The sequence below is a fragment of the Arvicanthis niloticus genome, chromosome X, assembly GCF_011762505.2.
Source record: "Arvicanthis niloticus isolate mArvNil1 chromosome X, mArvNil1.pat.X, whole genome shotgun sequence".
Lineage (NCBI taxonomy): Eukaryota > Metazoa > Chordata > Mammalia > Rodentia > Muridae > Arvicanthis > Arvicanthis niloticus.
In genome coordinates, this window is record NC_047679.1 from 40,044,047 (window position 1) to 40,063,167 (window position 19,121).

Here is a 19,121-nt window from a genome sequence, read left to right on the forward strand (position 1 = left end):
CAGTATAGACCTGATCCTATTGGTATATTTTAAAGTACACATTTTAGGAGACTCATTAACTTTTTTCATATTAGTGCACTTAATTATTGATTTATGTATCAGCTAATTGACAGATGAGACTCAATATTCTATACCCTGAAAGATTTTCATCAAAGGAAACATCTGTATAGGGGCAGAGTTAAAACTTCTCGGCTAGGACAGCATTCTTGCAATGCTGAGTGAAGATGTCTAGGAAAGCATGTTTCACATTCTTCTTTAATATATTCTTCATTCTAGGTTTTACAAATACTTGTTCCATAATTTCAGACAAAAATCTTCAACCGTGTCTTCCTTATCAGTAAATACAACTTCGCCCTTGCCTGTTACTGAGGGCTTATATCAATGGCTTTGGCATGAGAAGTACTATTTTTGCTGCCATTTTATTTTTAAATTTATCTCCCCTTCTTTCCACACATACAGCCTCTTAACTCTGTTTTATCTCTTTCCCATGGAAACGACTAAGATTTAAGGGATATATCCAACATTCTGAAACAAGAAGCATAAGCCAAGACAAAGATAGAAGAATTTTCTCCCTCATTATCACTTTAAGGAGCCACAGTTTCTAGGTTTTCTCTAATGCCTGCTCTGGCAGCACATTTTCCTCTCATTACCACTTCATTAAGGCCTTGCTTGGATATGACTATTTAATGAAATAATTGCAAATGATTTTACAATTTTCAGGCTTATTTTGGTCACTTTACCTTTGTCTAAATATTACTAAATACATGATATGTCATAAAATACAGTGCATTTGTATTATGTGATACAAACTGCTGAAATAAACCTAATATTTATCTTTCAAAAAAGAATCATCTACTGATTTTAAAATTTGCTAATACTTTTGTTGAAAGTTGTACGAGAACAGCAATGATGTGTTGTGATTATTGCTAAAGGAATCACACCATAAGTTGAAACTGCACACAGTTAAATTTGAGAACTTTGTTTTCACACTATCAGAGTGTTCACTATTGTCTCTGGATGACTGAGTCTATTGTCATACTTGGAGTGAACTCAAAATTTGTCATAGTAGATTGCAGCAGGTTCTATGTAAGTAATTGGGGATATGTAGGACAATGCCAATTTTCATTTTTGTTATAAGAGAATGCTAAACAGATAACTTTCCTATGCAGAAAAATAAAAATAATAAACATCAATCATCATTACTTCTCTCACTATCTCAGATAACTCAGATATGTACATCTGTCTCAAACCTAAAATTTTGCTTAAATTTTGTTTGTTGTGACCTAGTTCCAAATACCAAATACAAATGATGTAGCCTCTTCACCTAGTTGTCATAGATGAGTGATAATCATTTTATAGCTCTACTCAATTCCTATTCTTGTGACTTTGCTTATCACATGTATTTGGTTCTTAATCTTATATTTTAAAAATCTATAATAAGCTTTGATCATTGTGTTTTCTCAATGGATCCTTATCTCATCTAAAATTTCAGCATGTAGACAAATCATTTGCCTGAATTCTTTCCCCAAAAGCTTTAAGATGTTTTTCTTCCTAATAGATTTCCTTTTACAACTTCCATCTATAGACTTTGCTTTATTTTTTTAATAAATAATAAATATTCTTAGTGACTAGAAAAATGCCATTGGTATTTTCAGATGTATTGGTAGCTTCTTCTATCAGTGAGAATTTTTAGAAATTCTAAACTTAGGAAGTCCATGACTCTGTTCTGATTATTTTGTTTTGTTTTTAATCTGCTACTTTCTCTTCCAACCCCCTTAGCATAGAAATCTGGAGGGCAGTCTCCTGTTTTTAATTTGCCTATGCATTATTTTATCATTGCAATTTAATCAAGTTTCCAATCTATATGTAAACTACCATGGTATCTATGTCTTTCTTACTAAGTCTCTAGTTACAGCCACATTTCTTGCTCATTTCAACATTTTTTATGTGCTTATAAATCTCAGCATGTCCTCATTTAAACTTTTTTCATTTCTCACAATATTTTCTTTCTTCTTCTTATTATCCTTGGAATGAGGATATGACTCACCAGTTTTTGTGGCTTACACATGAAACATACTCTTTGTCTCTATATTGATCCTGTACTCAATAATGAGACAACCCTTGTCAATCCTTTCTTTTTGCCTTATTTCTCCATTAAATTACATGCATTCTATTTTCTTTCTGCTTCTCTGGATAAAGCTTTCTTTTTGACTTCTCTAAACATCAAGTTATTTTCTCCTGTCACTACTACACATAATCACTATACTTCTGGAGTCAGCACGAGGCTACTTTTGAGTGAGAAATATTACAGGAAAATGTTTGACTTATACCCCTATATTTTGGATCTACAAAGATCAGGTTTACTTTTGTGCATTACATATAGCTTATAGTATATTCAATTAATAAACCATTTGATGCCTAACAACTGTTTGTACTTACTCTTCTAACTCACAAAGCCTAGGAGTAAGGCTTTGAAATGTTATTTGTACTCTATTCGAATTCTTATTATTCTGTATGTTGAAAGGTACTCAGATCAACAAAAGAAGCATTTGTCTCCTTTAACTGACATTTTCAGTTTTCCAAAGACTTTCAAATATAAATATATAATTTCTTCTAATATAAGATAATTGTAAATTATTTCTATCAGTATTTATTATTTTATCAGAAGCACAACTTACAGCATATTTAGATAGGATGCATTTTATTTGCTGAAGTAGCTAGTAACATACAGATGTGAGATTCAAGCCCAGTGTCATGACTTCTATGTCAGCTGTGATGTGTCTAATGCCCATATCCCTGAACCTTACAATAAAAGTATTTATTCTTTGCTTATCACCATTAAGTCTGTACTTCAGTCTTTTAACATAAGTTGATCCTAAAAGAATGTCTTGAAAGAAAGAAATCATCACCTTTGCTCCTTATCTTTGTTTTATAAGTAATAGTTATCAACCTTATGATACATATCTACCACTAATAGAATGCATAAATGTTTATGCATTTGTAAAATAAGAAGAAAGTCAGCATTTCAAATGGTAATAGTAAATATAAAGAACATAAAATATTGTAGAGATACACCTGCATAAGAGAAGATATCTATGCTATAAAAGTCATAATTGCAACCACTAGTAAAATTGATTCTTATAATATCAAAGGCAGAGAATAAAAAAAAAAACACATACTTAACTGATTCTTTCAGAAGAGTTAAGCTTCAAGTTAAGTATAGCAGAATTTTTTCTTAAAATTTTTAGATGGTAGATATTTATAAAACATGGAGTTAGATTGAAACATAATTTATAATACTAGACATAAAAATAATATATATATATTCATAAACCATAAAAATGCAAAAGGAGTACCCATCATAAAATTGTTTCCATATTGACACAGTTCATGATTGCCAGAATATCAGCCATGCCTTAGTACTTGTCCAGATCTAACTTTCTTTCTTTTTGTCTATCTATCTATCTATCTATCTATCTATCTATCTATCTATCTATCTATCATCTATCTATAAAACACACATTCATGGTCAAAAAATTAATATGGAACTTATTTCTTCTAACAGGTCTCTTTCCTCAACTCTGATTTCTCCTTTTCATCATTTTACCATGTTTCTTTTCTTGTCTCTTAGCTCTTATTTTCAGAATTTTGTCATTTGTTTTTGACAAACCCCACAGATATATCAGTCTTTTCTAATAAAAATGTTCTTCATTAAACCTAGATTCCATGTTCACAGAAGCTCTCCCTGTGTTCACGTTCTTTATGAAAGGATATTGTCAATTGGCATCAGAAACCCTAGTCAAATATTTATATGTTCTTTTTAATGTAAATAAGTATATTTTTATTACCCAAATTATATTACAAGTATTTACAAAGTATTTACAACACAGTGAACATTAATAGCTATAAAGATTATTTAAACTGTACAAGAACATATGGATAGGCTATATGAATACTATGCCATCTTATATAAGGTATTTATTTGACCTTAAGCAAATTTGTTTCTGTGATTATCACTCATCTCACACTAAATGACAAGTTTTAGGATTTGAATGATACATTGAAGGAAGTAGTCTCATCAAGTCATCTATTTCAATTCCATTTCACTCATATTTGCTACAACAGGGTATGGATATACAGTACACATGTAATTGCTATGTGTATTTATCTGTGTAAATATATAGTGATAAGTATTTGTATTTTTTTCTGTTTTGAAGAGACTGGGAACAGCTATGCTCAAGAATCAATAGTATATGCAACATATATGAAAACTGGCTAGAACAAGGAAGTAAGCTTCAGACATAAAAATGACTTTGGGCTAGGACAGGAAAGTAGGCTCAGATACTTAGGTCATCCCGATAAGCCCTTAGAAACAATGATCATGGGAGTGTTCATGTAATTGGGTTTAATGCCTTGCTTTTTCTTTGACTATTTGTGTTTATTGTCTTGCTTGTTCCTTGACTATTTGCATCTATTGTATTGCTAGACTCTCAAGCTAGAACTGACCTTAATACATGCATGGAATTAAAGTGGTATAACAGCAAAAAGGAGAAGGGGGAATGGAATAGAGGGTTCTAGGGAGGAGAAATGGGAAAATGGAATGACATCTATATTGTAAATTAATAAAATATCCAATAAAAATTTTTAAAAAGAGGCAGATCTTGGGTGGCAGCTCTGCCCCCAACCTTCAAGAACCCAGAGGAAGAGGGGATCCCAGGCGCTCTAACTCGGGCAGTATCTTAGAATACACAGCCTTGGTGTATCTACTCATCAAGTATACAGAGCAGACCTGCCCAAACCTCTGATGTCCTGGAATTCCATCTGGATTCAGTGAATACACAGCATCAGAGGCTTATCAACTTACTCTTCCCCCCACCCCTCTTCTAATATCTCAACGCCCGTAATCAGCCTGAAGAAGTTACAGAAGAGTCAGCGCCCCTATTCCCTGGTCTTGGGGACTAATGTGGTTAATAATGGTCTGTCTTTCTAGGGAAAAGTAGTGGTTTTGTTGGAACAGGGAGGATTAGCTAGGACGTATTGCACAGCCATAACCTATTGGTAGAAATCTGTATAATTATTATCAAGATGAAGTTATAATTTCTTAAATGGTACAAAATTTACTTTGATTTCAAATTTAAGGTTTTCATTGGTACGAGCTCCTTATTAATATAAAAGTAAGATGAATATTGATACTCTCATGGCCAATGTGCTTGTATAACACATTTAGGAATACAAGGCCTAGACCCAGTCCTTCCTTAACTTTTTAACTGATTTGGGATGGTTACCTATGAGTTAAGGGACTATAGCAAATTTATGGCTTTGAGTTAATTGTTAGGAGGTTAACCATATTTTATTTAGAAATAGCCAAGAGGAGTGAACAGACAACAGTCCAGGTGACCTTACATGGATAGTTGGTTTTCAAAACGTCAGAAGTCCATAGAATTGACGCAACAAAAATTTATATAAATGTCCATTCTGATTAGAGACCTGTCTGCTCCTGACAGCTTCCTGTTGTGGATTCTAAGAAGAAATTGAGCATCCTTGGAGTTATGCCAGTTGTGTGGTGACAGCCACTAGGCAAGAATTGCCTCTTTCCATCTACAGACTAACTACTGTCCTGAAGAGGACACACATGCAGAATAGTCGACTGATTATATCTGCCCAGACAGAGTAATCAGCCCTTAATAATCCTGCATCACTAAGGTCTGTCAGATGATTCTGGGCCAGAAGGCTGAAGATTTGATGCTCGAACATTCGGTAGTATAGGGGCTTCTCAGGTGTTCAGAGGTCTCTATAAATTGGCTAAGTTTTAGAAGCTATGTTTAGTGCTTCCTATAACTTCAATAGGAATAAACTCAGTCATTCTGGATTTCTGACGGGTTGAAGACCCATAGTCTCATAGCCAATCCTGGCTATTTACTTTGAGAGAAAAGATCTGAGTAGATAGTTTTCAGCTGACATTCATTATAAAGCGAAAAAAAAAAAAAAAGGCCAGGATCAAAAGTAAGTGTTTTAGTTAGAAGACAGAGGTTCTGGTTAGTCAACAAAATGATGGACTGGGTATTAGAACTATCTTATACCTCACTGGTACAATTAGGAATAAGTATGCTCTAACTGTATTTTGAGAGAAAAGTTTTACTTTAACAGGAAGAGTGATATGTAAGTGATATGTAGGAGGAGCTAAGTGGGAAGGAGTACTGAGAGGAAGAGATGGAGTAAGGAGAGAAGATGAAGGAGAGGAGAAACTAGATGATGAGAGAGAGAAAGAGAGAGGGGGCATGGAGGCAGATGTTCACAGGTCTCCACCAGTCAAAGATAGTCTTTATATCTAGGTTGGGTATTGGATTACCCTTCTGATTGAGCATTACCAAACTTATAAATCCTTTGATTAACATTTAAAAAAATTGTATAAAAGCAAAAAGGAAAGGGGGGCATGGGACAGGGGTTTTCTAGGGAGGGGAAATGGGGAAAGGGGATGGCATCTTAAATGTAAATAAAATAAAATGAAAAAAAAATAGCAGGGAGACATGTTTACAGCAAGGAAAAAAAAAAGAAAGAAAATTATCTGGATAAAGATTTGAGTATATACAATTGAACAACAGCATCTATCCTTTTGACCTCCATATTAAGCTGACACAAAAGATTTCTTCAGTCAGTAAAAGGTTATGGTTTCATAAACATTTATATTCATAATTAATAAGTATTTGAAAAATGGAGACATATATAAACATTTTAATAAGAGAAATTATAAGTCCAGCATTCAGAAAATAAAGAAAGCATTTTAAATTTACTTTTAAAAGTTGAAGGACTAGGGTTAGGTGGCTTATAATTTTGAAGAATATTTGTAGTAAAATATATTAACTGATGAGTTAAGTGATATTTGTTGTTCATAAAAGATTCATGTGACTTTTACCTTTTTCTTTTTATAACAAGTTTATGAAAAGGAGAACATTAAATTCCCATTTGGCATCCTCACAGTAATACAATAATACAGCTTGTCTAAAATTTTCACTTTGATGAATAGATAAACCAATTCAAAATGTCTTCATTTTATTGATAATGGCATCAATGTCATTAAAGATAATGTTTTTTGACTGAAAGTAATTAACTAGATTTGGTGAACTGAGCAATGTAGCACTAAATTTGAAGTCAGAGTATTTGGCACTAAAGATACTATGAGTACATTTCTAAAGACTGTTGATTATTTAAACATTTATGAAGTTGATGAAGAACACTAAAGTGTATTATGCTCTATATTATTTAGGATGCTACTGGTTTCAACCATATATAAGGCACAAAGATAATGTATTGGATCAATGAATAATAAGTTCAATCTTTGCTCAAGGGCTTTTAACAGAGTTTTAATAGGGAGTAGGGAAAAGACCTGTTTTGATGTTAATCTCTAATTGCCATCATGATAAAGACTAGCTTCTCACACCAGGTCTAATTTCTGGTTTCTTTTCCAGACAGACACAGTCTATATATTTCATAGATAAGTCAAAGATCTGTTTTTTTCTATTACTGAATTTCTTAGATCGTATTTCTTTCCTGAGTATATCACTGTAGTAATATAGACTGTGCAGTACTAAGGACTTGCTCAAAGGCTATCTCACTTCATGAACTAAGGGTAAGATCAATCCTATCTAAATCCCATGGATAGCATACGCAGATCAATGTTAGAAGCATCATGGACAGCATAACTTCTGTATCTAATGTAATTCTCTTTAAATAGCCAATTTTGTAAATCATTGTCTATAGTCTTCATTTATTTTCCAAATAACAGTTGCTTCTAAAGATAACATAAACTATTATTTAGTAATGATTTTTTGTTTCTAAATTGATACATTTGTGTGATAAACAAACCCCTTCAGTAAAACCTCAGTAGAGTGCTTTATGATCCAATGAGTTTTACATACATAAAAAATGATTAATTTGCATTATACCTAAACAAACAAGTAAAATAAAAGAACTGGAAACCTGAATTTAAAAGTATTATCTTACTTAAAAGGAAAGATTAAAGCAACAAACCTAATGTTTTAAATTTTGAGAGAATTCCTGCCTAATCTATTTTTCATCTTTCATAGTCTTGTCTAATAGTTGCCTTTATGATATCTAACATTTTATCTGAGAAAAGCCAAATCCAAATGCATATGTCATCCTGTTTTTCTATTTACTGTGTTGTTTTGGGGTTCTGCTATTTATTTGTCCTGGGGTTGAAAATATGAAAGTATTTACTTAGACTTTGGCTTTCCTTACAAACCAAGGCATTTTTGGCTGTTTTGTTTTTTAGCTTTTCAATACTTCTATGGCCTACTGAATAAAATCATTTTCTTTCATTCACATCTGAAAATGTGAAACCTTTTCTTATATAGTTTTGCATGCTCTCCATGCCTCCTTGATATAGGCCATGTGCACTTAATGTTCTTTACAATTTTTTAAAAAATGTTTTTTATTCTTTAAAAATAATTATATATTCACAGAATGAATAGTAAATGATGATGGTGATGATGATGATAATGATAATAATTATAATAATAATATTTGCTGCCATTCAACTCCTCTAAGAGCTTTCAAGCACCACTATCATCTATTTCATATGTATATGTATGTATAATATTTCTACTGTGAAGAAAACCTCATGTGTATTCTGTGTTGAATGAGAAGACTGGTTTTAAATCCTACCCCAATATTTCTCTGCACATTGCCTATATCAAGGATTCACAGATATCATATAAAACTATATATATATATATATATATATATATATATATATATATATGTACATGTATTTATATATTACTCTTCGTATTTGTCATAAACTGCCCCAGTAACACCAAGGTAAACATGTTGATTCTACAATGTCCCTGCTTTGTTTTTCAGCCTAACTTCAATCTCTTTAAATTTCTTCCTCTATACTCACCTAGAAAATACATAGGTAGATAAATTATGAAGAACACTTGATTTATTAGACAAATTCAAGTTTGGTAAATTATATTATTAATAAATTAATCTTGTCACAATTAGATTATGTCTGTCTATTTCAGTCAGGAAATGTTTATTAAAATATCCATCTGATAATCCAAGTAATAATTAAACATGGAAGATGAATCAAGATTAATATGAAGTAGTGTTTCTATGAGAAATAAAAATGATGGGAAATAAGGTAGTGAGATTTAGATACTTCATATAGGAATCAAATGTGTCCCTTCATACATCAATGTTGTCAAAAGGAAATGTGAACTTTAGCATTTACCTTTACATAAAATCAATGTTTTCTAGATTTGCATACTAATGCCATATGTAATAAACCATTAGGATATTTTTATATAAAATTTAGTTAGCTTATTGTCCAACATGCTGTGCAACCTACGCTCATCAAACCATGCTTCATAAAGCCTGGGTAATTCCTGATCATTGAATCATCTTTAAGATCTGCCATATAGTGAAACCTATGTAATATTTTGCAAATATTATTGAGCACCTAGGTGCTCTTATGTATGGGAAAGTATACAGAAATCATAAAACCATTACGAATTAGGTCTCAGAGTGTGCTCATTTTCAATATCATCACGTTTTACTTTTCTGACATTTTGCACTTTTATAGAGGAAAAACAGAATTAGTTTTGATATAATATTTGAAACAATGATATGAAATATCATCAAAGTTAGTTACATCCTATAAAGCTTTTATAAGATATAAATCTATAGCATGTATCAACATATATGTTTACAGTTTGGACTATGATTCAATTTTACATTTTTCTTATAGATCCTTTAACATTAATCTACATAATTTACAAAAACTAGTGAGAATTTAACAAGCTGAGTAAATTGAGCTTTTTTTAGAACTATAGATACACAAATTAACAAAGCAAAAAAAAAGAGACCTCTAAGGTCAACAAAATGATTTCCTCATTTTCTGATTACATTTTACTGGCTTATGTACTTTTGTAAAAATTAGTATTTTAATCTGAAATTAAATGTATCATATCCAGAAATTTCCACATATTCTATGTTTTTGAGAAACCTTCACATTATGGCAAGCTGTCTTCAATCAAGTACTGACTCCAAGTTCATGATCATTCACACCACCCTAATAAAATGAAGTGAAATGGGCAACAAACAAACCAAAAAGTGATGAAAATATGATTGCCACATATTGGGAAGAAGAAGGAGTTTAGTGGGAGGAAGAAGATAATGGGAAATTATAATAAGTATACTACAATAAGAGTATAGTATGTATGATATGTATGTAGTATATTTTTATATAAACATGTGTAATGAAAGTATGAAGGAGTATATAACATATTTATAAATAAAAGACATGCATTCATTCTAAAACTAACTGAGAATGTTCCAAACCTATGATGCTCTTTTAAAATAATTTTTGAAAAGAGTATCATTCATGCGATATTTATGTTGGGAAGGTCAATTTTAAAAAATAACTAAACTTGGTGAACTTTATAAGTGTATGTAAGATTATAAGTTTCAACACTGAAATTTTTGTTAATGGGATGAAATTGGATTTGATAGAAATTGTTTCAAGTCTTACAATTGAGGAATGTTTATTAAGCAAAAGCATTTTCCTGGAAATGATTAGCTTAAGGGACAAAAAGAAATATTTTGGGAGAGATTTAACTATGAGTATAATTGATAATTTCTATCTTCCCACTTGTTGCTGAGACTATTTTCTTAAATGGATTTTAGACAAGAACTATCATCCACACAGGTTTATCTTTGAAATCCTTTGTTAAGATGAAACTATAAAAACATAAATAAGCCTAGGGTATGTTCAGTACATATATTATTCTCCCATTCACCCACACAAATCCTTGCCATTTATAACGACACATTTACCTTAACATTGTAAGGTTTTTGGCCTTGATAGAATCTTTTCAAATTAATATAGTGTGCACTACTGCATTTCCAGGAGAGGCTGTAGTTCTGTAGCTGTTATTGTTAAACCATATCAAGTAAATAATTTTTGATTCCATCATGAAAACTTAGCAAAAATAAATGCATTTGTTTATTTGCTAATCAGTCTTTACAGCTTTTATTGAGGAGCTTTATTTTGCTTATATTCTTTAAATTTAATATAGATGAAGTTTTTCTAAATGTATAAATACACACACACACATATATATATACATACATACATACATATATTGCATATACACATATACACAATTATTTAATACAGATCTGTGGACATGTGTTGTACAGTTTGTGGCAGGTGCATTATATAGCATTTCAAAGACATTGTCTATAATGCTTATCACAAATAAATCTTCTCAGCTTACAAACTAAGTTGAAAGACATGCTGAAGGCCACAAATTTAGTAGAAAGCAGGTCAAATGGAATTTAAGTCATTATAAGGTCCTAATTTTAGGATGTAAAAATCATAGCTTCTGGTGTATCTTTTAAATTTACTTTTAATTCACAGGGATATTTTAAATTTTATATAAGGTTATGGTGTGTTGAAGTTAAACAATGATAGCAAAATTCACCTAATATTTATTGATTGAAAAATTTATGCTGCATCCATCCAAGGTTTTATTCAATTACTCTTCAGATTCTTACACTGTAGAAGATCCATGATGGAATTAAGAGGTATGCCATAAGACCATATGAATCTCATGAGAACACAATCCCTAGATTTATAAATCTGGACTGAGCAGGTTATAGGCGGTATAAATGGATGGCAAATTTTGGTGGTCAAAGTATGGTTTTCAATGGGGGTAGGTTTCCTGTGGAAGTAGCAAGAAAGCTACAGAAGCATGAATTTTTCATTCTTCTTCTGAACAATGTGTTGGGAAGATGATCAGGGAAAAAGAAAGGACAATTAGAAAGGTAGATTGAGGATAAGTTGTAAAGATTTATGAAGTTATGAGTATTATGCTAGAGAAGATGTATTTTATCTCATAGGGAATAAGAAGGTAATTAATACATTTTGACCATAATACATAAATGCAATAAAGATTGAAATGTAAAGACAATAGACATAGTGCCTAGGGAATATCATTGAACAATAGCCTATCACTTATATACCTCCTATCAAAGAAACTATTAATTTCCAATAAAATTATGATTAAATATAGCACTTGAGATTTCTCAATACATTTCTTATTTTCACAAGTCTTTCCTGTATCTCCAACATTAGCACAATTTATTATTTATGTAATATTGAATGGTATCAAGTTACAATCTTATCATTTTGAGTTCCTTGTGCCATGCAATGTTTACTTTTATACATTTCTAAACTCAAAACCTGGAAGTGATGTTTCAAAGATTTACTTTTTTGGTCTACATATTTAGATTCAAAAAATTCAACAGTTTATGAAAATGAACATGTCAAATGTTTATCACTACTAACTCTTCTCCTACTTCTAGTGTTTTGTGGAAACCTTCAATATATCTCATTTCATTAGTTTGGTAAAATTTTGTGATAATACATTGACTGTGTTAGAATAATAGGCTTCCTAATATTTCCATGTATGTGTGTAATATTTTGATCATGCTAACACATTTTACCACTACTTATTATCTACTTTGACCCCTAGGAATTTCTGTTCCCACAGCTGCAACACCGCTTTACTTTTTATATTGTGTGTCTATTAGTTTTCACATATAAGAGAAATAATAGTTACTGTGAGTTGGGCTAATATCATCATGAACTTAAGTCATTTTTCATTTAATATGCATGAAAAATTACATTTATATTTATGGAAGAATAAATATATTTTACATATAAACACATTTTCCTTTTCTCTTCTTTCAGTCATGGTACTTAGGCTTGTTATATAACTTGGATATTGAGAAAATTATGCTATAAATATGAATGGAATATTTTTGGAGTAATTTGCCTTTGATGCTTTTGAATAAACTTAAGGGCTAACGAGGTAGATCATGTGGTATTTTTTAATTTGTTGAAGTATCTCCACAGTTATTACACCAGTACATGTTATCACTGTCAGAGAATAAAGGTTCTTTACCTGCATCATTTAGTCAACATTCATTGTTATTTACATTATAACAATATCCATGTGAGTGGAATAAGATGTTACCTTAAGGTAAGTATGATTATCTATATTATTTCTCTAGCTCTTTCCAAGGTGGCCTTGATGATTTCAGTCTTCCAAATATCATTTTCTACTCTGCATCCAAAGTGATTATCATAAATATAAGAATAAACTACTTTCCTCATTAAGAATATCAAGTTTGGGTCCCATTTATGGAACGGATTTTAAACCCATTTAAAATGTATCTGGTTACTCATATATTATTTGTGCACCATGGGCATCTCATGAAATATTGAATATCTGCACAAAAGTAATATAGCTGAATCTTGAAGATGATCAATTTCCATATTCTGGTGGAACCTCCTTACTCATATCCATATCTTCCTAGGAAAGGGAATACAAAAATAGTTTTGGATGGATTGAAGTGAATAGAAAGGGAGGATCAACTGAACAATGGAAGAGTGTGAGGAGAGAATATGAGGAGACATAGCTAAAATTAATGCCCATTTGAGGTTTGGTATGGAAAACTAATAAATTAGAAACTTTCTAAAGTATATATCCATAGTCACTGTACAATTTTTCATTTCCGTTAGCAGTATTCCCCTTTACCCTGAGGTCTCCTAAGACCATAGGAAAACACACATATTTATAATTTGATTTGTAACAGTAGCAAAATTACAGATGTGACATAGCAATCAAATAAATTAATGATTGAGTGTCACCACATGAGGAACTGTATTAAAGGGCCACAGCATCAGGGAGGTTGAAAAACAATGCTCTAGAGCTTTCATATGTGCTATTAAGTTGCTAATATGAGATCTCCCCATTTTTGCTTTTGGTTTTCATTTAATGTAAGCACTTATTGCTATGAACTTGTATCTTAGAACTACTTTCTTTGTGTCTAATAACTTTAGGCATTCTGTATATTTGTTTAGTTTCATTATTTCTGTCTTGATTCAGTTTTCATTTGGTTGAGAATTGTTTGATTTCCACAGGTTTTTCATGTTTCCATTGTTTTCATTGTTGTTATCCAGCTTTAATCTGTAGTGATCTGATAGGATTCAGGGTGTTATTTCAATTTTCTTGTATCCCTTTGTGTCTGAGTATATGATCAATGCTGGGGAAAGTTCAATGAAGTTCTGAGAAGAAGACATATTATTTTCTGTTTGTGTGAAATGTTCTATAAATATATCTTAGGTCCATTTCTTTTTATAATATCTATTATCTCCACATTACTCTGTTTAGTTTTGGTCTGGATAACCTGACTATTGGTGAGAGTGAGGTATTGAAGTCTCCCACTCTCAGTGTGTGAGAATCAATGTGTGAAGTATTAATGTTTTTTTTTATGAACTTGTGTTTGGTGCATAAATTCAAAGTTTTCTTATGGATCTTTCTTTTTATGTGTATGTAATATCCTTCACTAATTGTTCTGAATAGTTTTGGTTCTAAGTATATTTTGTTAGATATTAAAATGGTTACATGAGCATTCTTATTAGGATATTTGTTCTTATTCTTTTGCAATGAAGCAATGTCTTGTCTTGATTTTCTCCGGTACAGCAGAGGATGGATGCTGTTTTCATATCTATTTATTATTCTGTTTCTTTATATTGTGTAATCGAGACTAATTATTTTGAGAGAATTCAATGAATACTGTTTGTCAATTCCTGTTACTTTGTTTTTGTGGTGTGCTTGTGTGTCTTCTTTTGATTTACTATTCTTGAATTAGTAGTCCTTGTGTTTTCTTGGGTGTGGCTAAACTTCTTAGTTTGGAATTTCTTTAAATGCCTTTTGTAGTGCTGCATTATAGATAGATGTAGATAGATAATGTGTACATTTTTTTAACAGAGAATTCTTTATTTATACATCTATTGTGAATGAAAGTTTTTATCATCATAGTAGTACAGTCTGTCATCTGTGGTCTCTTAGAGTCTATAGAACATCTGTCCTGGCTCTTCTGATTATTAGAGTCTCTGCTGAACTGTAACCTGTTACTCAAATAGTTCTGCCTTTATATGGTACTTGGTAATTTTCCCTTGCAGATTTTAATATTCTTTCCATGTTCTGTATTTTCATGCTTTAATTACTTTTTCCAAGGTAAATTTCTTTCTTCTTCTTATCTATTTGGTGTTTTTTATGCTTCATGTACCTTTACAGGTGTTTCCTTCCTAGTTTAGCAAATGTTTCTCCTTTGATTTTTGAAAAATATTATCTGGGCCTTTGATCTGGATTTCTTTTCCTTCATCTAGTGCTATTATAGTATTATATTTAGATTTAGTCTTTATATAGTATATATGAGATTTCCTTACTGTTTTGTACCAGAATTTTTGTGCCAAGAGTTTTTTGTTTGTTTGTTTGTTTTTTGTTTTGTTTTCAGATTTAATACATTTTGACCGAGGGTTTTTTTTCTTCTATCATGTCTTCAATAACCAAGATTTTCCATTTCTTCTCTAATATTCTGTTTTTGAGGCTTGCCTTTGAGTTTTCACTTCAAGTTTCTGAACTTTTCATTTCCAATTTTCCTCCTTTTAAATTGTGTTTATTGATTCTATTTCTACTTTCAGGTCTTCATTTCCTTCCACTCTTTTTGTTTTTATAGATTTCTTTTAAGGATTTGTTCATTTCTTTTTTAAGAACTTCTATCATATTCATAAAGGCTATTTAAAGTCTTTGTCTTGTGCTTCAGCTGTATTGCACAACTTAGGACCTACACTTTAAGTCTCTAGTGGAGATATATTGACCTAGATATTCTTGATGCTATCTTTACAGTGTTATCTAGGTTTCTGGGTTTGTGAAGATTACAATTCTTATTGGTGATATCTGACCTTGCCTATTTTGATGGGTGCTTTGTTTCATGGGTTTTGTTGCCTTCTGTGGTTTTTATGAGACTGTGGTGGCACTGTGTGGCCTGATAGGAAATTCTTCTGGGTTCCTGGTAGGTGTGGCCATTGGTGGGTTTCAAGTAAAATGTGTTCCTAGGTATACGAAGCTAACACTTAAAGATAGGTATGGGCTGGGGATTTGAGGGCATCTACAAAAGGGAGGAAATCAGTCTGTGCCACTAGGATTTGCTAACTTGCTGGGAAAGGGGGCAGACCATGAGGATAGGCCACAAAAGGCAGTCTGCTATAGAGCTTGGTATGATATTGGGTGTTAAATATGGAGGAGAGGAGCAAAAATGAAGACCTGAAGCTGGTTTAACCTGCTTTGTTGGCCTACCTGCTTCTCTATCAAGCTACTCTAAAAGGGTTCTTAGGGAATGCCTGTTGTTGCTAATAAGGTAGGGAACAGAATAAGTTTGGAGGAAGATTAGAGGAAAAAAATCAATGTTCCACTGGAGATGGCATCAGGGAGGAAGGCAAGGTTGTAGTAGGCTATCTGTTACAGAGATGGTGTGTATGAAACAGGGATTTGATTTGGAAGATAAGAGGGAAAAGTGAAGATATGTAGATACCTGATTCCTTTGCTTGCAGTTCTGAAGTGTTGCCAGTAAATGCATGCTGATGTTGCAGACTGTGATCATGAGATAAATAGGAGGAAGGAAGTTTAGAGGAGAAGGTATAGATTATCCTTTATATGTGGTTTCGGGGGGGAGGGAAGACTACAGTAGGTATTCTGCTACATGGTTGAGGATGAGACTGGGAAGTGAACTTGGGGGACAGGAGTGAAAGGTGAATGTCTGCTGTTATCCTGTCTTTTTTCCTCGTTTGAGTCTCTTAAACATCATTTTTAATATCATGAAGTCCACAGAATCAATCATCATTTTCCTTATCAAAACATGCTCCTAATGTAGTAAGGAGGAACTAGGTCTTCGAAGATACTATCTTCTCACATAGACTCACATCAATAAACACTATCTGTAAGTTGATGCCTTTCAATTTTTTATGTCAGTTCATAATAGCCTACTCAATTCAAATTTGGGTATAGGTAGATTCATGCTCAAAAATATCTCAAAACTGACCAGATTAATACCAGACTCTCTATTAATGGTACTTTATATTTCCAAAGGTTGTAAGTTTATCTTTCCACATACCTTAGAGATTAACGCCACAGAGTAAAATTCAGATTTCTCATGTTTTATACCCTATTTGTTCTCAGATAATTACTCACAAGCCTCTCTTATTTAAGACAGCCTCACGTTTTGTTTATGAAATCTTATATGTTTGCTTATAAAATTTTACATGTTGCAATTTCCATATTGAAGATATATAACTTATAATGAGTAGATATTACATACCTAATTCCTATAGTTTCTTATTTCCATTCAAGACAAAGATTATGTATTTTTATAATTCTTTCCTCAAATATATTGAAGAGTCCAAAATTATAACAAGCAAACAAACAAACAACTACAACAACAACAAAAGCCTATCTGGTTGTCTGCATTTTTGGATATAACTTATCTTACTCTCTGCCAAATGTAAATTAGTTATAATAAAATATCATTAGAAGGGCTGGAGAGATGGCTCAGCGGGTAAGAGCACGGACTGCTCTTCCAAAGGTCCTGAGTTCAATTCCCAGCAACCACATGGTGGCTCACAACCATCTGCAATGAGATCAGATGCCCTCCTCTGGTGTGTCTGAAGACAGCTACAGTGTACTCATATAAATAAAATAAACCCTTTAAAAAATATCATTAGAAAAGGTAGTTTCCAGTTTATTTTTTTACATGAAAAAATGACACGAGTACCATATATTTGTAATTCCATTTTACTTATAAAGATGTCTCATGTAACAAAGAATAAAGGATTTTCAGTCATGTTTGATGTCAAACCTCTAGTCAATTAAATCAATATTTTAAAACATAAAGTAAGAATGAGTCAATATTATACATTATTTTTATTCATTTTATTTTGGTTATTTTTTCTAGCACTTTCAAGTGCTTCCTTAGATATTCAGTTTACAAGGATGCAATTTATTTCTTTGGAATTTTAGCAGCCCTTCTTTACTTGCCTTAAGTTTCTTGTTTATGTGCTAATGAGCTGTGAAAAGGCCAACTGGAAGATAAATAAGACCTTCAGATAATCCATACTCTGATAAACTTGTCCCCATGATAATTGACAGTTGATAGTTCTTTTACGACTGAGGAAAAAAAATAAGCAAATTTGGCCAAGTGCATGGAAAACACGAGTTAATAAAATTATAAAAGAAGTTTACGAGGCAATTGCAATCCTTTCACACAAATGTCATTTGTATGCCTTCAGGCTTAGACAAAATTTGATTATCAGGAAAAGTTTTATAGGTCAGTTTGTGTTGTATCCTAACATTTCTAAATCACAATATTCTAAATATAGTGGTTACTATTTCTCTTCTGTCAGAATTTGATTTTCTTTTCTGGATTTGTTTTTTTACAAACCAGACCAAACATATTTCTCTCTCTCATTTTATCCTTAATCTGTAGGACACTGCCAATGTGTTAAGATTTTCAGTTGCCTAAGTTTAATATTTGAACTCTAATTCATTCTACTAATTTACAAATGTTGCGTTAATCTGCGTTCATTCGTTATAAAATATGTAATCATCCCATTGCTTAAAATTCTTTGAACAATAGAGTGAATATTTATTTTACAGTATATTTTCAAGGGTAATATTAATCAGGAGAGTAGAACTGATTCAAATTCAAATATATTTTAAAACTATAGTTAAACCTTTTTTAAAAAACATGATTTAACTCCCCATGGAAAGAGAAACAGGAATCTTTTGTATTTTCATTTATATTTTTCAAAGTAGACCAAATAAATTAAAATAAGCTAAGTAGCCTGTTTTAAATTTGACATATATTTCAGGTATGATTATTTATTAAGAAAAATTGATATATGATTTACACAATCACTGTTTTATATGCCAATTACAATTTTAACTAATGAGCAAATTTAAGATTATTATACTAAAGGAGCTCACTCATACTGTCATTTTTTAAAACTCCTCATATGAACAAGCTTCTATTGCGAATCCTAAAGATCTACACTAAGCCCTTTATCCAATAAATTAAAAAGTTTACAGATAGTTATGTGAATTAGTTACTATGGATGAATCAATGAATACAATCAAACATTGTAGTACTTTGAGAGAGAAAATGGCCCTATCACACAATTATGACACATT

At 31.6% G+C, this 19,121-nt stretch overlaps 1 protein-coding gene across 1 annotated transcript in view; it reads left to right on the forward strand.

The window, feature by feature from the left end:
* The window catches only part of Dmd (dystrophin), a 1,571,027-nt gene that overhangs the window by 184,744 nt on the left and 1,367,162 nt on the right, over nt 1-19,121 (forward strand). The gene's annotated exons all lie outside the window — the stretch shown is intronic.